Source organism: Hordeum vulgare, chromosome 2H, assembly GCF_904849725.1.
Source record: "Hordeum vulgare subsp. vulgare chromosome 2H, MorexV3_pseudomolecules_assembly, whole genome shotgun sequence".
Classification (NCBI taxonomy): Eukaryota; Viridiplantae; Streptophyta; class Magnoliopsida; order Poales; family Poaceae; genus Hordeum; species Hordeum vulgare.
This window is the reverse complement of record NC_058519.1, coordinates 57,396,879-57,422,123: the sequence shown is the minus strand read 5'-3', so window position 1 is coordinate 57,422,123 and position 25,245 is coordinate 57,396,879. Positions and strand designations below refer to the sequence as shown.

At 42.5% G+C, this 25,245-nt stretch overlaps 1 pseudogene; it reads left to right on the top strand.

The window, feature by feature from the left end:
- Positions 1-2,100: 2,100 nt before the first annotated feature.
- Positions 2,101-3,456, top strand: LOC123425433 (annotated as a pseudogene).
- Positions 3,457-25,245: the final 21,789 nt, after the last annotated feature.

Below are 25,245 nucleotides of genomic sequence, written 5' to 3'. Positions count from 1 at the left end.
AAGCTTAGGTTGTTTGTTGTCCTTTAATTTGGCTTGGGATGACATGGGCATCCCCAAGCTTAAGATCTTTTCCACTCTTTATTCCATTGTCCATGAGAACATCACCCAAAATTTGAAAACTTCACAACACAAAACATAAACAGAAACTCGTGATATCATTAGCATAAGAAAACAAACCACCAACTTTTTAGGTACTGTAGTAAACTTGATTTCCATTTAGATTGATGTTTTATTACTGTATTCTCACTTTTCCATGGCTAGTACCCCCGATACTAACCATAGTTTCATCAAAATAAGCAATCAACACAACAAAAACAGAATCTGTCAAAAACAGAACAGTCAATAGAAATCTGTATATTTCGTATACCTCTGGTATCCCAAAATATCTGAACAATTATGAAAATTAGGGAAATTTTCATACCAATCAGCATAAAAAAGAATCATCACAATATCTCTCTCTGGATAGGAATGAAAAATAATTTCGTGAGCGCAAAGTTTCTGTCTTTTTCAGCATGATCAAACAACTATCACCCAAACTAATCATAAAGGCTTTACTTGGCACTTTATTGAAAATAAGGCAATAAAACATGATTAATATAGTAGCTTAATCATGTGAACACACAAAAACAGTAAGGATACATATTGGGTTGTCTCACAACCAGCACTTTTCTTTAATGCCTTTCAAGCTAGGCATGATGATTTCAATGATGCTCACATAAAAGATAAGGATTGAAACATAATGGAAGCATCATGAAGCATATGACTAGAACATTTAAGTCTAACCCACTTCCTATGCATAGGGATTTTTTGATCAAACAATTTATTGGGTCAAGAATCAACTAGCATAGAAAGATAAAACAAGCATGACTTCAAAAGTTTCAACACATGGAGAGGAAGCTTGATATTATTGCAATATGTAGAAGCATATGATCCTCTCTCATAATAATTTGCAGTAGCATCATGAATGAATTCAACAATATAACCAGCACCTAAAGCATTCCTTTCATGATCTACAAGCATAAAAAATTTACTAATCTCCACAATAGCAAATTTATCCTCATGATTAATAGTGGGAGTATCGTAAAAGACTTCAGCACTACAAATTATTTCCACATTAAAAGAGTGATGTTCAGTGAAAGGATACTCAAGAGTATGACAAGTTTTATCATCCCTCTTCTTTATAGCATAAGTATCATCACAATAATCATCATAAATAGGGGACATGCTTCCATCAAAATAAATTTGATCATTCAAAGTGGGGGAACTAAAAAGATCATATTCATCGGACATGGCATCCCCAAGCTTGTGGCTTTGCATATCATTAGCATCATGGGTATTCAAAGAATTCTTACTAACAACATTGCAATCATGCTCATCATTCACATATTTTATGCCAAGCATTCTATGCAATTCTTCTTCTAGCACTTGAGCACAATTTTCCTCCCATCATTTCCACGAAATACATTAAAAAGATGAAGCATATGAGGCAACCTTAATTCAATTTTTTGTAGTTTTATTTTATAGACTAAACTAGTGATAAAACAAGAAACTAAAAGATTCGATTGCCAGATCTAAATATATAACTTCAAGCGCTAACCTCCCCAGCAACGGTGCCAGAAAAGAGCTTGATGTCTACTACACAACCTTCTCCTTGTAGACGTCGTTGGGCCTCCAAGTGCAGAGGTTTGTAGTTTTCCATGTACACCCCCTTTCGGTCTGTTTGACAACATGGAGTTTGGATTCGAGCCCTTAGGTGGACAGAGTCCTTAAATCCCCATAATGCCCAAACTAATCCTCATTGCAACCCCTTAAGGGTTTCTAACTGTTTGATTCTTTGTGAATTGCACAGATCGATGCTCACATTGGCGGGGTCAATGACATTGCATTCTCTCACACCAACAAGTCCCTATCAATTATTACATGTGGCGATGACAAACTCATAAGGTGAGGTTGCTCATTATGTCACTGTTGATGTCTATATAACAAATATGTGTAGGTTTATGACGTGCCATATTTTTTTCTATTTTTTCTGCATACTGCCTATATTCAACACATGCAATGCTTGGTGTTTGGCCTACAAGGCTTTCGGTATTGCCTTCTCTTGCTTTAGTTTCTTGTGGAGGGTGATGCTAACTGGACTGCTTTGATTTTTTATGTCATGTAGTCTTAACTGGCAACATCAGCTCTGCAAGAATCCTAGACCAAACCCTGACATAAAGACACTCTTCACGGATCATTCCTGTGCTGCTCCTACCAATGGAGCAAGAGCTCCCCCCTGCAAATGGTCCTCTTGTTGGACCAATCCCCAAGACAGCTGGATTCCCTCTGATGGGTGCTCATGATGTACGTATCACAGCTATAGTTGAACATTTTGACATTTTATATCATCCTATCATTTACTATATTCTCAATCTCGCAGCCGTTTCAACCTGTGGTTTCACCATCTCCAAATGCAATTGCTGGTTGGATGACAAATCCCAATCCCTCTTTACCACATCCTGCTATTGCACAAGGGCCGCCCGGTCTTGTTCAGCCACCAAACACATGTATCATAAAACTGCAGTTCAGCAAAATGGTGTATGTCACTGTTCCAATGTTGTTTGATTTTTTGTTTGGATGCTCTATTTGTTTACAGCGGCATTTCTAAAGCATCCAAGGACTCCTACAAGTGCACCTGGCATTGACTATCAGTCTACAGATTCTGAACATCTGATGAAAAGAATGCATGTAGGCCAGCCAGATGAGGTATTTGGGTGAACGTGGACTTTGCCATAGTTTCTGCTCTTTGCTCATTTCTGTAACAACAGATTGATGAAGCAGTTTTGACACCTTACAAAACTATTTCAGGTGTCATTCTCTGGTGCAAGCCATCCTCCCAATGTTTACAGTCAAGAAGAGCTCCCCAAACAAGTTGTTCGCACACTCAATCAGGGTTCTAATGTTATGAGCCTGGATTTCCATCTTGTTCAACAAACTATTCTTCTAGGTACATGCTTCAAACACTTAGCTTGGTTCTTGAATTTTTTACTTTGTTAGTGCATATTGTGTATTTTAATATCTCTGCTGTAAAACAGTTGGAACAAATGTTGGTGACATCGGGATATGGGAAGTTGGTTCACGCGAAAGGATAGCACACAAGACATTTAAAGTTTGGGACATTGGCTCCTGTACCTTGCCATTGCAGGTCATTATTTGAATGATAAATTCTTGGATCTATTTTATTCCGTTTTGTTAGCCACTTCTAATGTGCTGTAAGCCTGCAATTAGCAGCATTCTGACTTATATTGTGAGTTCTGAACTTCTAATGCATAAAATGTGTTGTTCTTTGTTCAGGCTGCACTAATGAAAGATGTTGCAATATGTGTCAATAGGTGTCTGTGGAGCCCTGATGGAAATATTCTAGGTATGGAAACAGGCAGTTCAGCTGCATTATTAATACGCGCCATTTTTCAATAAAAAGATAGCATTTGGGCATCGTTTTGTGCTCGGGAGTGCATATCATTTGGGCATGCTTCTCTGCTCAGCTGCTAAATGTTGTAAACAAATTTGCAGAACGGGATGAATCTGAAAAGCTGAAGACCTGGAGGAGGGAAGGAGGAGGGGACTCCGGCGGCGTCGGGCGGGGGGGGGGGGGCGGGGGCCGGGGCGGGCGGCGCCTCGTCGTCCGGCGGCTGGCGGCGGGGGCCGGGGCGGGCGGCACGGCGAGGGCCCGAGCCGGAGGGGGCGGCGCACGGCGGCGCGGGGCCGGCGCACGGCGGCGCGGGACCGGCGAGGGGCGAGGCCGGCGAGGGGCGGGGCGGCGCAGGGCGGGGCGGCGCAGTGCGGGGGAGAGAGTATGCGCGGGAGGGTGAGAGAGAGAACGGTGAGAGAGAGAAGTTAAGAGAGGTAGGCACGGGGGGATAAGGCACTTTTCTTTGCCCTCAGCCAGTTGTCGGCAAAGACAGCCGTTAGTCTTTGCCCTCAGCTGGCTGTCGGCAAAGACAACCCCCGTTTTTTTTTCCTGGTCGAGGCGGCGACTGTGTTAGCCCCTATGCCGTCAGCCTTTCTATGCCGACAGCTTTTTTTGTCCTTTGCCGTCAGCTGGCTACCGGCTTAGATAAAGCGGACGGTAGAGATTTTATTTGCCGTCAGCCCCTCCTATGCCGTCAGCTTTCATTTTGGCTGAGGGCAAAGTCTCTTTGCCGTCAGCCCCGTGAAATTGCTGACGGCAAAGCTTAAAGCTGTTGGCAAACTAGCAGATTCCAGTAGTGTAGGACAGTAGCAATTTTCCCTCAAGTGGGTGACCTAAGGTTTATCAATCCTCAGGAGGCATAGGATGAATATGGTCTCTCTCAAGCAACCCTACAACCAAATAAAAAAGAGTCTCTTGTGTCCCCAACACACCCAATACAATGGTAAGTTGTATAGGTGCACTAGTTCGGCGAAGAGATGGTGATACAAGTGCAATATGAATGGTAGATATAGGTTTTTGTAATCTGAAACTACAAAAACAGCAAGGTAACTAATAGTAAAGGTGAGCACGAATGGTATTGCAATGTGTGGAAACAAGGCCTACGGTTCATACTTTCACTAGTGAAGTTCTCTCAACAATGATAACAAAAATTGGATCATATAACTAGCCCTCAACATGCAACAAAGAGTCACTCCAAAGTCACTAATAGAGGAGAACAAACGAATAGATTATTGTCGGGTACGAAACCACCACCAAGTTATTCTTTCTGATCGATCTATTCAAGAGTCCGTAGTAAAATAACACGAAGCTATTCTTTCCGTTCAATCTATCCTAGAGTTCGTACTAGAATAACACCTTAAGACACACATCAACCAAGACCCTAATGTCACCTAGATACTCCATTGTCACCTCAAGTATCCGTGGGCATGATTATACAATAAGCATCACACAATCTCAGAATCATCTATTCAACCAACACATAGAACTTCAAAGAGTGCCCCAAAGTTTCTACCGGAGAGTCAAAACGTGTGCCAACCCATATGCATAGGTTCCCGATGTCACGAAACCCGCAAGTTGATCACCAAAACATACATCAAGTACTCACATGAATATCCCATTGTCACCACAGATAGACACGTGCAAGACATACATCAAGTGTTCTTAAAGACTCAATCCGATAAGATAACTCCAAAGGTAAAACTCAAATCATTACAAGAAGGGAGAGGGGGAAGAACATCATAAGATCCAACTATAGTAGCAAAGCCTGCGTTACATCGAGATCAAGACATCTCAAGAACACGAGAGACAGAGAGATCAAACACATAGCTACTGGTACATACCCTCAGCCCCGAGGGTGAACTACTCCCTCCTCGTCATGGAGATCTTCGGGATGATGAAGATGGCCACCGGAGATGGATTCCCCCTCCGGCAGGGTGTCGGAACGGGCTCCAGATTGGTTTTTGGTGGCTACAGAGGCTTGCGGTGGCGGAACTCCCGATCTAGGTTTCTTTTTGGGGGTTTCTGTATTTATAGGAATTTATGGCGGTGGAATTACGTCGGTTGGGCCCAGGAGGAGGTCACAAGCCTGCTAGGCGCGGCCTAGGGGGCGCCTCCTAGGCTTGTGACTCCCTCGTGGCTCTTCTGGACTTCTTCCAAAGCTTCGGGGGTCTCTTTTGGTCCAAAAAAATCACCGCGAAAGTTTTATTCCATTTGGACTCCGTTTGATATTCTTTTCTGAAAAAGGTCAAAAAGTCGGAAAAAACAAAAACTGGCACTAGGCACTGAGTTAATAGGTTAGTCCCAGAAATGATATAAAATGGCATATTCATGCATATAAAACATCCAAAGTTGATAATATAATAGCATGGAATGATCAAAAATTATATATACGTTGGAGACGTATCAAACATCTTCATGTTGATCATATCAACTATATGACTCATGTTCGACCTTTTGGGCTCTTGTGTTCCGAGGCAATGTTTGTACATGCTAGGCTCGTTAAGTTTAACCAAAGTGTTCCGCATGTGCAAAACTGTCTTGCACCCGTTGTATGTGAACGTAGAGTCTATCACACCCGATCATCATGTGGTGTCTCAAAACGACAAACTTTGGCAATGGTGCACACTCGGGGAGAACACAAATTTATCTTGAAATTTTAGTGAGGGATCACCTTATAATGCTACCATCGTCCTAAGAAAAACAAGGTGCATAAAAAGGATTAACATCACATGCAAATCATAAGTGACATGATATGGCCATGATCATGTGCTTTCAATCTCCATCTCCAAAGCACCGACATGATCTCCATCATTGTGTTGCCATCTAGGTTGTCAGGCCAACCATGCTTGTACTACTATTGCTACTGCTTAGCGACAAAGTAAAGCATTACATAGTGCTTAATGAGTGACACGAAGGTCATACAATAATTAAAGACAACCCTATGGCTCCCGTCGGCTGCCGTAGCATGGACTTGCAAGTCGATATTAACTAATACAACATGATCATCTCATACATCAAATATATATCATCATGTCTTTGGTCATATCATATGACAACATACCCTGCAAAAACAAGTTAGACAGCCTCTAATTTTTTGTTGCATGTGTTTATGTGGCTACTATGGGTATCTAGCAAGAACGTTTCTTACCTACGTAAAAAACCACAACGGTGATATGCAAGTTGTTATTTAACCTTCTACAAGGACCGCCTATGTCGAATTAGATTCAACTAAAGTAGGAGAGACAGACACCTGCCAGCCATCCTTATGCAACAACTTGCATGTCAGTCGATGGAACCAGTCTCTCGTACATGGACGAGTAAGTTTGGTCCAGGCCGTTCTTCCAACAATACTGTTGAATCAAGAAAGACTAAGGAGGGAAGCAATTTGAATATCAATGCCCACAAGCTCCTTTGTGTTCTACTCGAGATGTCATCTACTCATAGACCTAGCTCATGATGCCATTGTTGGGGAAATTTGCATGCGAAACAAAAAAAATCCTACGCACATACAAGACCTATCCATGGTGATGACCATCTATGAGAGGAGAGATAGGATCCAGATACCCTTGTAGATCACTAAGCGGGAAGCGTTAAGAAACGCGGTTGATGTAGTCGAACGTCTTCGCGATCCAAATTGCAAGACGTCCCGCGATCCAATCATGATCTAGCCTTGAACGGACGGCACCTCCGCGTCCAGAACACGTACAACTCGATGATGATGTGCGCCTTCTTGATCTGGCAAGAGGGGCGGAGAGGTAGATGAGTTCTCTGGCAGCACGACGACGTAGTGGTGGTGGTGGTGAACTAATCCGGCACGGCTTCTGATGGCCCACAAGTGCAGGGGATCTATCGTAGTCCTTTCGATAAGTAAGTGTGTCGAACCCAATGAGGAGCAGAAGGAACTGACAAGTGGTTTTTAGCAAGGTATTCTCTGCAGGCACTGAAATTATCGGTAACAGATAGTTGTGTGATAAGATAATTCGTAGCGAGTAACAAGTAACAATAGTAACAAAGGTGCACCAAGATGTACCAATCCCTTTTGTAGCAAGGGACAAGCCTGGAAGAACTCTTATATGAGGTGAAGCGCTCCCGAGGACACAGGAATTTCTGTCAAGCTAGTTTTCATCATGTTCATATGATTCGCGTTCGCTACTTTGATAGTTTGATATGTGGGTGGATCGGTGCTTGGGTGATGGCCTTACTTGGACAAACATCCCACTTATGATTAACCCCTCTCGCAAGCATCCTCAACTACGAAAGAAGAATTAAGACAAAGTCTAACCATAGCATTAAACTAGTGGATCCAAATCAGCCCCTTACAAAGCAACGCATAAACTAGGGTTTAAGCTTCTGTCACTCTAGCAACCCATCATCTACTTATTACTTCCCAATGCCTTCCTCTAGGCCCAAATAATGGTGAAGTGTTATGTAGTCGACGTTCACATAACACCACTAGAGGAAAGACAACATACAACGCATCAAAATATCGAACGAATACCAAATTCACATGACTACTTGTAGCAAGACTTATCCCATGTCCTCAGGAACAAACGTAACTACTCACAAAGCATAATTATGTTCATGACCAGAGAGGTATTGAATAGCATTAAGGATCTGAACATATGATCTTCCACCGAGTAATCCAACTAGCATCTACTACAAAGAGTAATTAACACTACTAGCAACCTTACAAGTACCAATTGGAGTCGCGAGAAAGAGATTGGTTACAAGAGATGAACTAGGGTTTGGAGATGAGATGGTGCTGATGAAGATGTTGATGGAGATGAATCCCCTCCTATGAGAGGAATGTTGGTGATGACGATGGCGACGATTTCCCCCTCCGGGAGGAAAGTTTCCCCAGCAGGACGGCCCTGCCGGAGCTCTAGATTGGTTCTGCTCAAGTTCCGCCTAGTGGCGGCAGCGATTCCTCCCGAAAGCCTTCTCCTGATTTTTTCTGGGATGAAACCCTCCTTATAGCAGAAGATGGGAGCCGGAGGAGTAACAGGGGGCCCACAAGCCACCCAGGCGCGGCCAGGGGGTAGGCCGCGCTTGGCAGGCTTGTGGCCCCCTGGTGGCTCCCCTCCAGTACTTCTTCCACCCAGTATTTTTTATAAAATACAAAATAATTCCTCGTTGATTTTCACGGCTTTTGGAGTTGCGCAGAATAGGTATCTCAAACTTGCTCTTTTTTCAGGCCAGAATTCCAGCTGTCGGCATTCTCCCTCTTCATGTAAACCTTATAAAATAAGAGAGAAAAGGCATAAGTATTGTACTGTATAGTGTAATGACAGCCCAAAAAGTGAGAAATATCAACATAAAAGCATGATGCAAAATGGACGTATCAACTCCCCCAAGCTTAGACCTCGCTTGTTCTCAAGCGGAAGCCGAGATCAATAAATATGCCCACATGTTTAGAGATAGAGGTGTCGATAAAACAAAATACGGACATGCAAGCATCATGATCATATTTAGAACAACAATATCGTCATATAATCTCTTATGCTAAAGTGACAATTCCTTCACAAAGTAAAGTATGGATCAAGAACCTTATTGAGAATTAACAACCAATAGCCTTTAGTCATTGAAGCAATTGCAATTTATCGTAACATCGGAAAGAGTCAAATAAGAGCTTGTAAAGCAAATCCACATACTCAATCATCCTTTCGTCTTCTACAATTGCTAAACCTCACGTGGTACTCATGAGATCAAAGTTTCAGTTGGACACAGAGAAAGATAGGGGCTTACAGTTTCGCCTCCCAACTCTTTACCTCAAGGGTAATGTCAACAATAATAATTCATGAATACTTACTTCCAAGTTGACATATGAATATAGATCTTACCCTAGCACATGACGTTAACCAAGATAGAGGCGAAATAAGGAATTGGTGTCGATCACCACGACTCTTTTAAAGATAAAAATTAAAGGTACAAGATAGGCCCTTCGCAGAGGGAAGCAGAGGTTGTCATGCACTTTTGAGGTTTGGATGTGTGACCTCTTATTGTGCAAGAACGTCACTTTATATTGCCTCCTGTGAGAAAGAACTTTATTATGCAGTCTGTCGCTTTTATGTCTTCCTCATCACACGTTCGTACAAAGCTTATTTTCCACACACTAATAGATCATACATATTTAGGGAGAAATTTTTATTGCTTGCACCGATGACAACTTACTTGAGGGATCTTATTCAATCCATAGGTAGGTATGGTGGACTCTTATGGCAAAACTGGGTTGAGGGTTTACGGATGCACAAGTAGTATCTCTACTTGGTGCGGAAGTTTTGGCTGATATGAGGTGGAAGCAAGCGTCACATGCTAAGAGATCTCTAGTCATATAACATTGTTCGGAACCAAGTAAACATAATTCATTATGTTGTCTTCCTTGTCCAACGTCTACTTCTAAGCATGTAATAGTTTAATGACTGTTCACAATCATAGACAGTGCCAAAGATGATATATTTATATGTGAACCTCTCCTTCTTTATTACTTCCTATTAATTGCAACAATGACCAAGGTCTACATTTGTCCACCCACAACAAGTTTCAGTCAACATTATTTTTATATGTGAAGCCATCACTTCCTATAAGATCATTACATGACCTTTCATGCTTTTGTTCTTTTATTATTCTTTTCTTTAGATCATGGCATGAGGCAAGGCCCTTAACTATAACACTCTTTATTATAACTCACGAACTCGATTACATTGGGGGAGACACAAAGCAAAACTCAAGCCTAGATCATAGTAAGAACTTTATTCTACTAGAAAAAGATAAAACCAAAAAGGATCGAACTAAGATAAAGGTAAAGGCAAAAGATGTGATGGTGATACGATACTGGGGCAACTCCCCCAAGCTTGGCACCAGCCAAGGGGAGTGCCCATACCCGTGCTTAATTGTCTTCCTTCGAAGGTGATGGTGCTTGGAGTTGTTGCAGTATGGGGTTGATTCTCCGTCTTCCAGGGCATAGGTGCTCCATCTTGGAAAGATGATCGAGTCTCCGGAATCCTCAAATCTGCAGCCAACCGTATTGATTTAAATCTATACTCATACTCATAGTTTTGATTCTGCAGGTCGTAGATCTGGGCTTGGAGGTGATCAATTATGTCATAGAGCCTGGAGAGGTGCTTCCCAATGTCATTGGCATCGATCTTGTGCTTGTTAGTAAACTCCGTGATCATCATGTGGTTGGCGTTGAGTTTGCGTTCCACCATCCCTTGGCACTTGAAGACTTGCTGCTCCATTGCTTCGAGCCTCGCCTCTACGCTTTCGGTCCTCTTGGGCCCCTCAACATCACGGATGTGCAGCACCCTGATGACCCACAAGTATAGGGGATCAATCGTAGTCCTTTCAATAAGTAAGAGTGTCGAACCCAACAAGGAGCAGAAGGATCTGACAAGTGGTTTTCAGCAAGGAAAAATCTTCAAGCACTGAAATTGACGGTAACAAGTGATTGTGTGGTGAGATGATTCGTAGCAAGCAACAAGTAACAAAAGTAGCAACGGTGCAGCAAAGTGACCCAATCCCTTTTGTAGCAAGGGACTAGCCTGGACAAAGTGTTACACGAGGAAAATCCTCCCGAGGACACGCGGGAATTTCTGTCATGCTAGTTTCATCATGTTCATATGATTCGCGTTCGTTACTTTGATAGTTTGATATGTGGGTGGACCGGCGCTTGGGTACTGCCCTTACTTGGACAAGCATCCCACTTATAATTAACCCCTCTCGCAAGCATCCGCAACTACGAAAGAAGAATTAAGACAAAGTCTAACCATATCATTAAACTAGTGGATCCAAATCAGTCCCTTACGAAGCAACGCATAAACTAGGGTTTAAGCTTCTGTCACTCTAGCAACCCATCATCTACTTACTACTTCCCAATGCGTTCCTCTAGGCCCAAATAATGGTGAAGTATTATGTAGTCGACGTTCACATAACACCACTAGAGGAAAAATAACATACAACACATCAAAATATCGAACGAATACCAAATTCACATGACTACTATTAGCATGACTTATCCCATGTACTCAGAAACAAAAGTAACTACTCACAAAGCATAATCATATTCCTGACCAGAGAGATAATGAGTAGCATCAAGGATCTGAACATAAACTCTTCCACCAAGTAATCCAACTATCATCAACTACAAAGAGTAATAAACACTACTAGCAACCTTACAAGTACCAATCGGAGTCACGAGACGGAGATTGGTTACAAGTGATGAACTAGGGTTTGGAGATGAGATGGTGCTGATGAAGATGTTGATGGGGACGAGTCCCCTCCAATGAGAGGAGTGTTGGTGATGTCGATGGCGACGATTTCCCCCGCTGGGAGGGAAGTTTCCCCGGCAGGATCGTCCTGCCGGAGCTCTAGATTGGTTCTGCTCAAGTTCCGCCTCGTGGCGGCGGCGAAACCATGTAAAAGCTCCCTTCTGATTTTTTCCTCGACGAAACCCTCCATATAGCAAAAGAGGGGGGCCAGTGGGCCAGTGGGCTGCCCACAAGTCCCCATGGCACGGCCTGGGGGGTGGTCGCGCCGTGCAGGCTTGTGGGCACCCCCTGGTGCCCCTCCGGCACTTCTTTGGCCCAGTATTTTTTATAAATCAGGAAAACAATCCTCGTTGATTTTTACGGCGTTTGGAGTTGCGCAGAATAGGTATCTCAACTTTCCTCCACTTTCAGGCCAGAATTCCAGTTGCCGGCATTCTCCCTCTTCATGCAAACCTTGCAAAATAAGAGATAAAAGGCATAAGAATAGTACCGTGAAGTGAAATGATAGCCCAAAGAAGCGATAAATATCAACATAAAAACATGATGCAAAATGGACGTATCAACTCCCCCAAGCTTAGACCTCGCTTGTCCTCAAGCGAAAACCTAGATCAATAAATATGTCCACATGTTTAGGGAGAGAGGTGTCGACAAAACAAGATACGAACATGCATGCATCATGATCATGATGAGAACAGCAATACCAACATATAATCTCTCATGCTAAAGTGATAATTCCTTCACAAAGTAAAGCATGGATCAAGAACCTTACCAAGAAGTAACAACTGATAGTCTTTAGTCATTGAAGCAATTGCAATTTATCACAACATCAGAAAGAGTCAAATCAAAGCTTGTAAAGCAAATCCACATACTCAATCATTCTTTCGTTCTCTACAATTGCTACAACTCACGTGGTACTCATGAGATCAAAGTTTCAGCTACACAAAGAGAAAGATAGGGGCTTATAGTTTTGCCTCCCAACTACTTACCTCAAGGGTAATGTCAACAATAATAATTCATGGATACTTACCTCCAAGTTGACATATGAATATAGATCTTTCCCAAGCATATGATGGTAGCCAAGATAAAGGCGAAATAAGGAATTGGTGATGATCGCCATGACTCTTTCGAGGGAAAAAAGTAAAGGTACAAGATAGGCCCTTCGCAGAGGGAAGCAGAGGTTGTCATGCGCTTTTCAGGTTTGGATGCGTGTCCTCTTAGTGCGGAGGAACGTCACTTTATATTGCCCCTTTGATAAAGAACTTTATTATGCAGTCTGTCGCTTTTATGTCTTCCCCATCACAGGTTCGTATAAAGCATATTTTCCACACACTAATGGATCATACATATTAGAGAGCAATTTTTATTGCTTGCACCGATGACAACTTACTTGAGGGATCTTATTAAATCCATAGGTAGGTATATTGGGCACTCATGGCAAAACTGGGTTGAAGGTTTATGGATGCACAAGTAGTATCTCTACTTAGTGCGGAAGTTTTGGCTAATATGAGGTGGAAGCAATCGTCACATGGTAAGGGATCTCTAATCATATAACATTGTTCAGAGCCAAGCAAACACAATCCATTACGTTGTCTTCCTTGTCCAACATCTACTTCTAGGCATGAAATATTTTGGTGAGTGTTCACAATCATAGATGGTGTCAGAGATGATATATTTGTATGTGAACCTCTCCGTGTTTATCACTTCCTATTAATTGCAACAATGACCAAGGTCTACGTTTGCCTACCCTCAACAAGTTTCAATCCTCATTCTTTTTATATGTGAAGCCATCACTTCTCATAAGATCATTACATGATCTTTCATGCTTTTGTTCTATTCTCACTCTTTTGATCATGGCAAGAGTCAAAGCCCTTCAACTAAGACACTCTTTATTATAAGGCTCACGAGCAAGAATACATCGGGGGTGACACAAGGCAAAACTCAAAACTAAAACACTAAGACTTTTACTCTACTAGAAAAAAGAGAAAACTAAAAAGGAAAACCAAAAGAAAGGTAAATTAAAAATATGTGATAGTGATATGATACCGGGGCAACTCCCCAAGCTTGGCACAAGCCAAGGGGATTGCCCATACCAATGCTCAGTTGTCTTCCTTTGGTGGTGATGGTGGAGTTGTTGCAACATGAGTTTGATCCTCCGTCTTCCAAGGCATAGGTGCTCCATCATGGAAAGATGAACGAGTCTCCAGAATCCTCAAATCAGCAACCAATCGTATTGATTTAAATCTATATTGATACTCACAGTTTTGGTTCTACAGGTCATAGATCTGGCCCTGGAGTTGATCAATCCTGTCATAGAGCCTGGAGAGGTGCTTCCCAATGTCATTGGCATCAATCTTGTGCTTGCTGGTGAAATCTGTGATCATCATGTGGTTGGCGTTGAGTCCACGCTCCACCATCCCTTGGCACTTGAAGACTTGTTGCTCCATTGCTTCGAGCCTCGTCTCCATGCTTCCGGTCTTCTTGGGCCCCTCAACATCACAGATGTGCAACATCCCCTCACGCATCTCGACAGATTGAGGGTGTTGCAGCACTCCCGTGAGGTAGGGATTGATGACCTTCTCAAAGATCTTGTCCTTCAGAGCTTTTGGGGAAGTCATAGCGATCTAGATCTGCAACAGAAACAGCCTTGAAATGAAAAACAGAAGAAATCTGCGTGATGCAGGGGTCAGACCAAACTGAAGTATATATAATGATTTTTTTCCAGACCAGAAGGAGTCCCTTGCACGAAAACGGAGTCCACGAGGCGCACGAGGTGGCCACAAGCCCTCACGGCACGGCCAGGGGGTGGGCCCGCGCCGTGCAAGCTTGTCGCCTCCTCGCGCAATTTCCGGACTACTTCCAATTTTTGTATTTTTTCAAATATTCCGAAACGGAGAAAGTTTCCTATTGGAAAAGTTTTGGACTCTATTTTCTTACCGAATCACTTACCTCTTCGTTTTCAGAGTCTGAAACAGGCTGATAAATATCCCTTAGGTATTCTTCCGGAGTTATGGAATTGATGATATTGCTTTCAACATTTATGGGAGTACCTGAGATATAATGCTTGATTCTCTGTCCATTTACCACTCTCGGACAATTACCTTCCGTGTTGTTGATCTTGATAGCACCGGAACGATATACTTCCTCAACAACATAGGGACCTTCCCATTTAGAGAGAAGCTTGCCTGCAAAGAATCTTAAAGGAGAGTCATATAGCAAGACATAATCACCTACATTGAACTCATGCTTTTGTATCCTCTTATCATGCCACCTCTTAACCTTCTCTTTGAAAAGCTTGGCATTCTCATATGCTTGAGTTCTCCACTCATCAAGCGAGCTAATGTCAAATAACCTCTTCTCACCGGCAAGTTTGAAATCAAAGTTGATCTCTTTGATTGCCCAGTAAGCTTTATGCTCTAGCTCAAGAGGTAAATGACATGCTTTACCGTGCACCATTTTGTACGGAGACATGCCCATGGGATTCTTATAGGCAGTTCTATAAGCCCATAGTGCATCATCGAGCTTCTTAGACCAATTATTTCTAGACCTGTTGACAGTCTTTTGTAGAATCAGTTTAATCTCTCTATTACTTAGCTCTACTTGACCACTGGACTCAGGGTGGTAGGGAGACGCAATTCTATGGTTGACATCGTACTTAGCAAGCGTTTTATGGAAAGCACCATGAATGCAGTGTGAACCACCATCAGTCATTAGATATCTAGGGACTCCAAATCTAGGGAAGATAACTTCTTTCAGCATCTTGATAGAGGTGTTGTGATCAGCACTACTAGTGGGGATAGCTTCTACCAACTTAGTGACGTAATCAATAACAACTAGGATGTGAGTATACCCATTGGATTTAGGAAAAGGTCCCATATAATCAAATCCCAAACATCAAATGGTTCAATGACAAGTGAATAGTTCATAGGCATTTCCTAACGTTTGCTAATATTACCTGTTCTTTGACTTTCGTCACAAGACAAGACAAACTTACGGGCATCCTTGAAGAGAGCGGGCCAATAGAAACCTGATTGCAATACCTTGTGTGCAGTTCTATCTCCCGCATGGTGTCCTCCGTAGGCCTCGGAGTGACACTTCTATAGGATCTGTCCCTGTTCATATTCAGGTACACAACGTCCAATAACACCATCTACTCCTTCCTTATAAAGGTGAGGGTCATCCCAAAGGTAGTGTCTCAAGTCAAAGAAGAATTTCTTCTTTTGCTGGTATGTGAAACTAGGTGGTATGTATTTGGCAACAATATAGTTTGCATAATCGGCATACCACGATGCACTACGTGAAGCATTGATGACATTCAGTTACTCACCGGGAAAGCTATTATCAATAGGTTGTGGGTCATCAAGAACGTTCTCCAACCTAGACAAGTTATCCGCTACTGGGTTATCAGCACCCTTTCTGTCAACAACGTGCAGATCAAATTCTTGTAGCAAGAGAACCCATCTGATAAGTATAGGTTTATTGTCCTTCTTCTCCATAAGGTACTTACTAGCAGCATGATCAGTGTGAATAGTGACTTTGGAATAAACTATGTAAGACCTGAACTTTTCACATGCAAACACGACTGCTAAAAATTCCTTCTCCGTAGTAGCATAGTTTCTCTGGGCACTGTCTAGAGTTTTACTAGCGTAGTGAATAACATTCAACTTCTTATCAACTCTTTTCCCTAGCACAGCACCAACAACATAATCACTAGCATCACACATGATTTCAAAGGGTAGGTTCCAATAAGGTGGTTGAACAATAGGTGCAGTTATAAAAGCCCTCTTAAGTATTTCAAAGGCTTCCTCACAATCATCATCAAAGACAAAAGGAATATCCTTTTGCAAGAGATTGGTAAGAGGCCTAGAAATCTTACAGAAGTCTTTAATGAACCTTCTATAGAAACCAGCATGACCAAGGAAACTTCTTATACCTTTGATATCTGTGGGGTATGTCATTTTCTCGATTGCATCAACCTTAGCCTTATCGACTTCAATACCTCTTTCAGAAATTTTATGTCCTAATACGATGCCTTCATTAACCATAAAGTGGCACTTCTCCCAATTCAAGACAAGATTGGTGTCTTTACATCTTTGTAAGACTCGATCAAGGTTGCTGAGACAATCTGTTAGGGCATATTTCTCCTAAGTGGTTTTAGTGATTGATGACAATTGTTATGCAGACTAATCATGTGTCCTGAGCATTTCAGAATATTCTCTTCTACTCACAAGATGACTCGACGCCCCTCGGAGGTTCTCGAAGCGGATTTTCTTCTACATTTCTCTTCCTAGTTTGAGTCATAGGAAAGTCTTCTTATTAAGAGGGGGTCCGCGTCGGAAAGGTTTGGGTGGAATCCTCACGCACACACTTCATGCACGCACCCATATTTTGGCCTCAATGGAGCACCAATATGTGTTTTCTATGCCTATGCGAAAAGGGTAAGCGGTAGTACTGCTGTACCAGCGGTAGTACCGCTGGCACAGCGGTATTACCGCTCTCAGAGCGGTAGTAAAGTTTTACTACCGCTCCAAGAGCGGTACTACCGCCCCAGGTGTGGTAGTAAACTTTTACTACCGCTCCAGGAGCGGTACTACCGCCCGAAGTACGGTAGTAGTTTTTTACTACCGCTCCAAGGGCGGTACTACCGCCCTAGTGCGGTAGTATTAATTTAATACCGCGCCGACGGGCTTTTTTCTCGCATACTTTTCCATAGAGGTGGTGGCACGGTAGTATCCCGGTACTACCGTGGTTGGTGAGAAGCTGAGCGGTAGTACTGCTCCCAGGAGCGGTAGTACCGCTCATGCATTTATGTGGTAGGTGGGTAATGGGGGGATCTGCCCCCCTACTATATAAAGGCATCTTCTTCTTCCTAGAGCTCACCTTTAACCCCTCTAAGCTCCATTGTTTCTCCACAAGCTCATTTTAGCCCGATCTCTCTCCCTAGCCAATCAACCTTGTTGATTTTCTAGGGATTGCTTAAGAAGGCCTTGATCTACACTTCCACCAAAGGATATTTGATTCCCCCTACTAATCCCTTGTGGATCTTGTTACTCCTAGGTGGTTGAGCACCCTAGACGGTTGAGGTCACCTCGGAGCCACATTCCATTGTGGTGAAGCTCCGTGGTCTTGTTGGGAGCCTCCAAGTTTTGTGTGGAGATTGCCCCAACCTTGTTTGTAAAGGTTAGGTCGCCGCCTTCAAGGGCACCTATAGTGGAATCGCGACACCTTGCATTGTGTGAGGGCATGAGGAGAATACGGTGGCTCTAGTGGCTTATTGGGGGAGCATTGTGCCTCCACACCGCTCCAACGGAGACGTACTTCCTGTCAAAGGGAAGGAACTTCGGTAACACATCCTCGTCTTCATCGGTTCCACTTGTGGTTATCTCTTACCTTTACTTTGTATTTGTTGGTGTTGTAGAGTATCTCTTACGTGCTTCTTTACTCGTTGTAAGTAGCATCATATAGGTTGCTCACCTAGTGTCATTTTAGTGAACCTTTATGATTGCTACTCCTTATTTATTAAGAAAAGCTAAAAATTGGTAGTTGCCTATTCACCCCCCCCCCTAATCAACCATATCGGTCCTTTCAATTGGTATCAGAGCCATGTCTCTTTATTAAGGGTTTCACCACCCGAAGAGTATGGAAGGCAAAGAGGGAGTTCCCCATGGGAAACCCGAGGCCATGGACTTGACTTCGGTCTCAAGGGATGACTTGAATACGGCTATGGCCGCCCTCAAGACGTCCTCGACGAACGAAGTCAAGACCATGCTTAAAGAGTTAATTGAGGGAATTAAAACTTCACCCAAACCAGCGTTGGTGGTTAAACCCACCAACACAGATTCAGAGGCCACTTCCTCTAAGGAAGGTGCTAAAGGTATGAGACCTTCCTCTTCTCTCGAAAAGGATGGGACTGGAACCTATGCCTCAGTTCCACCTTCCATGGTTTATGGAGGACCTATTCCCACACCGCGTCTTAACCCTGTTGGTCCTCCTCCTAAGCTTGTTAAGGGTGATTTTGCTAACTGGGTGTTTTCTATTAAGTCTCATTTGAATCACAGCTCAACAAATTTATGGAGAATCATCGAGCAAGGCTACTATCCTCATGACCCAAGCAACCTCACTCCAAGAGAAGAAGTAGACAATAAATATAATCACTCCGCATTGTTTATTCTACAGTCCGCAGTACCTCCTGAAGATCTTCCTCACTTGCGCCCCTTTACTCTGGCTAAGGACTGTTGGGAGCACATTATGGTGATGTACAAGGGAAGCTCAAGCATTCAACGGTCAAACTATGAAGTGGTACTTGATAAGGCCGATGAGTTTGTGATGAAGGAAGATGAGGACCCTCGTGATCTCGATCGAAGGGTGACTGCTATTGCTTTTGCTCTCAAGGATCATGGGAGCAAGGATGTGGATGACACATGGGTCAAGCGCGAGTTTCTCAAGGCCATCATGCCTTTTAACAAAGCCATGTCATCAGTCATTCGCCAACGACCAGATTTCCACTCCTTGTCTTCCAGTGAGGTGTTGGATGAATTTATTGCAATGTCAATCATGAACGAGACTGCTGACAATGCACTTGCTCGAGTTCGGTCAAAGACAGCTTCACCAAACCTTGCTTTAAAGGCAAAGGCTGCTTCTGAAGAAGAAGAAGAGGATGAGGAAGAGGAGAGCTGCCCTGAAGACACTAAGTATGCTTATCACGAGCACTTGGCTCTTGCGTCAAGGCAATTCTGGGGCAACAAGAGGAACTCAAGACCCAACTTCACCAATAACAACTCGAGTGGGTTCAAACCGAAGCAACGAGTGAGGACATGCTATAACTGCGGTAATGTGAGTCACTTCATGGAGGAATGTCCCTATGAGAAGAGGGAAGGCAACGGAGGCAAGCTCATTCGCAAAGACAAAACAAAGTCATTCCCAAGCAAGAACAACTTTGTCAAGAAACCCCATCCAAAGCGTATGGTGGCGCTTGAAGAGTACCCCTCCGATGATGATGATGATGATATGGTGGCAACTGCGACTATCGCTATCGCCACCCCTTCTCCAAAGAATGTGTCTCTCTTCAACGCCCCCAACGATAATCACATCGCCAAGTGCCTCATGGCCAAAGGTATCGATCAGGTAACACCCAGCATTAAGACCAACATCACTAGTGCTCCCTCATTGTTAAATTGTGTTGATGATAGTGATGTTGTGGAACTTAATGAGCATGATCTTGACAAATTTCTGTGTACTATCAAAGGAGAAACCAAAAGGCACTTTGTTGCCCTTTTGGAACAACTAGGTGAGGCTAATGATCTCATCGAGTCTCATGAGGAGACCATCTCCGAGATGCAAGGACATAGTCGTGACTATGCCGATGAGATTGCTGAACTATCTATTGCACTAGAAAAGGAGCGCACTCTTCGTTTGGCTCCTGAGGAGTCATACAACGATGACTGCGCTAAATTGCAAAAGAAACTAGATCATGCTACTGTTCTTACTCGTATGCTTAAGTCTGAAAAGGATGCTCTTGGGGTTGACCATGACAGACTCAAAATGGAGTTTGACACACTTGACAAGGCCCACAAGATCTTGAAAGGTAGTCATTTGTCCCTGAAAGAGTCTCATGATCAACTCCAAGCAAAGCTTACCAAGGAAATCTCTACTTGTCCTCCTTTTGTTTTAATTGATAATGCTTGTACAACTAACCCTTGTTGTGAGCATGTACATCTTGTGGAGGAAAATGCCAAGTTGAAGGACAAACTTGAGAAGGGCCTTGTGTCATGCATCCAAGGCAAGAAGAGCCTGAACGACCTTTTGAGCAATCAAAAGGGTGTGGTAGGAAAGGAGGGGCTTGGACTTACATCCAAGTCTAAAATAAAAAGGAAGAACAGGAACAACCGATCCCCCACCCTCATGGACATCTTTGTCAAAGAGGGCGAAGGGACTCAGGAGGTGAACAGGAACAAGGTGGAAAATGGGACCATCAAGAAGGGCAAAACCATTCCTACCAACATAGCCGATAAACCCAATCCTTCCTATGTTTTATGTCGTGCTGGTGATGGGCATGTTTATGCCAGATTTGTTGGTTCTTGCTATGAGTTCATTGAATCTGCTATTTGGGTTCCTAAGACCCTTGTCTCTAACATTAAAGGACCCATTCAAAAATGGGTACCTAAAACAATGCCTTGATCTATTGCAGGAGTTTGCTTCCGGTGGGGTGTCATGGTTGCTCGATAGTGGAGCAACAAATCATATGACCGGAAGCAAGGACTTAGTGGTGGGTGTGCATCCTTCCCCATCTATGCCCACCCATGTCCAATTCGCTGATGCATCATCGTCAAAGGTATTGGGATTTGGTAAGGTGGTCATCTCTCAAGAGTTATCTATTGAGAAGGTCATGCTTGTTGAGTCCCTTGCTTATAATTTACTTTCGGTTCGTCAACTTGCAATTATGGGCTTTTCCACATTCTTTAATCTTGATACTGTGGTCCTTTAGTGGAGCAAGACTCTTAAAGTAGCCTATGTTGGATATGTCGAAAATGGTCTCTATGAGGTGAACTTTTCAAAGCGACCCACTAAGACTGCGACTTGTCTAATGGCTAAAGTTAATGTGGGTTGGATTTGGCATCGCCGACTAGCTCATGTAAATATGAGATCCTTGAAAAGTTTTCTCAAAGGGGACCATATTCGTGGACTAACGAATGTGAGTTTTGCCAGAGATCGTGCTTGCAGTGCCTGCATTGAAGGAAAGATTCATGAAACTGCTCATCGTCCAACGACTCTCATTTACACTAAGAGACCGTTGGAGCTCCTTCATATGGATCTCTTCGGTCCCCCATCGTTTGATAGTCTTGGGGGCAGAAAGTACTGCTTGGTGATTGTTGATGATTACTCAAGATACACCTGGGTATATTTCTTCAAGAGGAAGAGTGAGACTCAACAAACTATTATCAACTTTGCTAATGAAGCTCAACATCAACATGAAGCAAAGATTTTGATGATAAGAAGTGACAACGGCACCGAGTTCAAGAACTACACCTTGGATGAGTTTCTAGGTGATGAGGGAATAAAACATCAATATTCGGCACCATATACCGCTCAACAAAATGGTGTGGCAGAAAGGAAGAACCGGACATTGATGGACGCTGCAAGAACAATGATGGCGGAATTCAAATCTTTGAATACCCATGATGCTAATGATATGCAAAGCCACAAACTTGGGGATGTTATATTTGATGAAGATGATCTTTTTAGTTCTTCCACTTTGAATGATCAAAATTATTTTGATGAAAGCATGCCCCCTATCTATGATGATTATTGTGAGGATACTTATGCTTTAAAGAAGAGGGATGATAAAACTTGTCATACTCTCGAGAACCCGTTTGCTAAACCTTGCTTTTTCATTGTGGACACAATTTGTAGTGCTCAAGTCTTTTACGATACTCCCACTACTATTCTTGAGAATAGATTTCCTTATGTGGAGAGTAGTAAAATTCCTATGCTTGTAGATCATGAAAAGAAAGCCTTAGGTGCTGGTTATATTGTTGAATTCATTCATGATGCTACTGAAAATTACTATGAGAGAGGATCATATGCTTCTACTTATTGCATTAGTATCAAGCTTCCTCTCCATATGTTGAAATTTTTGAAGCTATGCTTGTTTTACCTTCCTATGCTAGTTGATTCTTGCTCCCAATAAATTGTTTGATCACAAAATCCCTATGCATAGGAAGTGGGTTAGACTTAAATGTGCTAGCCATTTGCTCCATGATGCTCTCGTTGTGTTTCAATCCTTACCTTTTATGTGAGCATCATTGAAATCAATGCCTAGCTAAGGGCGTTAAACGATAGCGCTTGTTGGGAGGCAACCCAATGAATAAATTTTTCTTTGCTTTTTGCTTCCTGTTTTGTTTTCTCCACACCATCATAATTCTGTTATGATTGTGTCTTTTGTGTTTCTTTTTGTGTTTGTGCCAAGCAAAACCGTTATGATTAGTCTTGGTGATGATTGTTTGATCATGGTGGAAAAAGACAGAAACTTTCTGCTCACGAAAAGAATTTTCATTTTTATTCTGTAAGATATTTTGAGTTGATTATTTTTGCTGCTGATTTCTATGCAATGTCTTCAGACTTTCGTAATATTTCAGATTTTTTTAAGTAACAGAAGTATACCAAGTATACATATTGCTACAGACTGGTCTGCTGTTAACAGATTCTGTTTTTGTTGAGTTGGTTGCTTATTTTGATGAAACTATGGATAGTATCGGAGGGTACTAGCCATGGAAAAGTGAAAATACAGAAACCCAACACCAACATAAATAGAATTTAAGTTTGCTACAGTACCTAAGGAAGTGGTGGTTTGCTTTATTATACTAATGTTATCACGAGTTTTTGTTTAAGTTTCGTGTTGTGAAGTTTTCAAGTTTTGGGTGAAATTCTTTTGGACAAAGAGATAAAGAGTGGCAAGAGCTCAAGCTTGGGGATGCCCAAGGCACACCGAGTTGATTCAAGGATGTCGTAAAAGCCTAAGCTTGGGGATGCCCCGAGAAGGCATCCCCTCTTTCGTCTTCGATCCATCGGTAACGTTACTTGGGGCTATATTTTTATTCACCACATGTTCTGTGTTTTGCTTGGAGTGTCTTGTATCGTAGGAGTCTTTTATTTTTTGTTGTGTCACAATCATACTTGTTGCACACCTAGAGAGAGAGACATGCACTCACCGTGATTTTGTCGAGCTTCACTTATATCCTTTGGTTAGACAATTCAGCTCACATGTGCTTCACTTATATCTTTTAGAGCACAGCGGTGCGTGGCTTGGTAGTTGATCTATGCTTTGATAGTAGTCTCAAAAGGGGTAGTTATCCAAAGGGATATGAAAATGTCCACCTTCATGTGCATTGAATAGTTAGAGAAGTTTGATTCATCTCAATTAGTTTTGAGTTGTGGTTGTGGTAATATTGAAGTTATATTAGTATGGTGTTGTGGATCTAGAAATACTTATGTTGAAGTTAGTGATTCCCGTAGCATGCACGTATGGTGAACCGCTATGTGATGAAGTCTGAGCATGATTAGTCTATTGATTGTCATCCTTTGTGTGGCGGTCGGGGTCGCGCGATGGTTTATACCTACCAACCCTTCCCCTAGGAGTATGCGTTGAATGCTTTGTTTCCATTACTACTAAAACTTTTGCAACAAGTATATGAGTTCTTCATGACTAATGTTGAGTCCATGGTTTAGATGCACTTTCACCTTCCACCATCACTATCTTCTTTAGTACCGTGCAACTTTCGCCGGTGCACAAAACCACCCATATAACCTCCATCAAAACAGCCACCATACCTACCTACAATGGCTTTTTCAAAGCTATTCCGAGATATATTGCCATACGACTACCACCATGACATGTGCCACCACTTATACATTGCCATTGCATGATCATAAGATAGCTAGCGTGATGTTCCCATAGATGTCTATGCCATGCTAGATTATTGTCACGGTACACTACCGAAGGCATTTCATATAGAGTCATCATTGTTATAAGTTTTGAGTTGTAAGTGTGTCATCATTGATGGAGCATTGTCCCATGTGAGGAAATAAAAGAGGCCAAAGATGCCCACCAAAAAAAAAGAGGCCAAAGAGTCCACACACAAAAAAATGAGAGAAAAAGAGAGAAGGGACAATGCTACCACCCTTCCACACTTGTGCATATTAAGCACCATGATCTTCATGATTGAGAGTCTCTCGTTTTGTCACCACCATATAGCTAGTGGGAAATTTTCATTATATAACTTGAGTTGTATATTCCAATGATAGGCTTCCTCAAAATTGCCTTAGGTCTTCGTGAGCAAGCAAGTTGGATGCACACCCACTAGTTTTCTTTAAGAGCTTTCACATAATCTTAGCTCTAGTGCATCATTTGTATGGCAATCCCTACTCATTCACGTTGATATCTATTGATGAGCATCTCCATAGCTCATTGATATGCCTAGTCAATGTGACCACCTTCTCCTTGTTTGCCTTGCAACCTCCACCACACTCCACGTCACTTATAGTGCTAAAACCATGGCTCACGCTCATGTATTGCGTCAGAGTCGAAAAAGTTTAAGAAAGTAAAGGTGTGAAAACAATTACTTGGCCAATACCGGGGTTGTGCACGATTTAAATTCGTTGTGCAAGGATGATAGAGCATAGCCAGACTATATGATTTTGTAGGGATAACTTTCTTTTGGCCTAGTTATTTTGAAAGTTCATGATTACCTTGCTAGTTTGCTTGAAGTATTATTGTCTCCACATCAATTGCAAACTATTGTTTTGAATCTAACGGATCTGAACATTCATGTCACATAAGAGGAGTTACAAAGGACATCTATGCTAGGTAGCATGAAAGCATCAAAATTTCATTCTTTATCACTTCCCTACTCGAGGACGAGCAGGAGTTAAGCTTGGGGATGCTTGATAGGTCTCCAACGTATCTATAATTTTTGATGGTTTCATGTTCTTATCTTGTAAAACTTTGGATGTTTCATATGCCTTTTATATCTT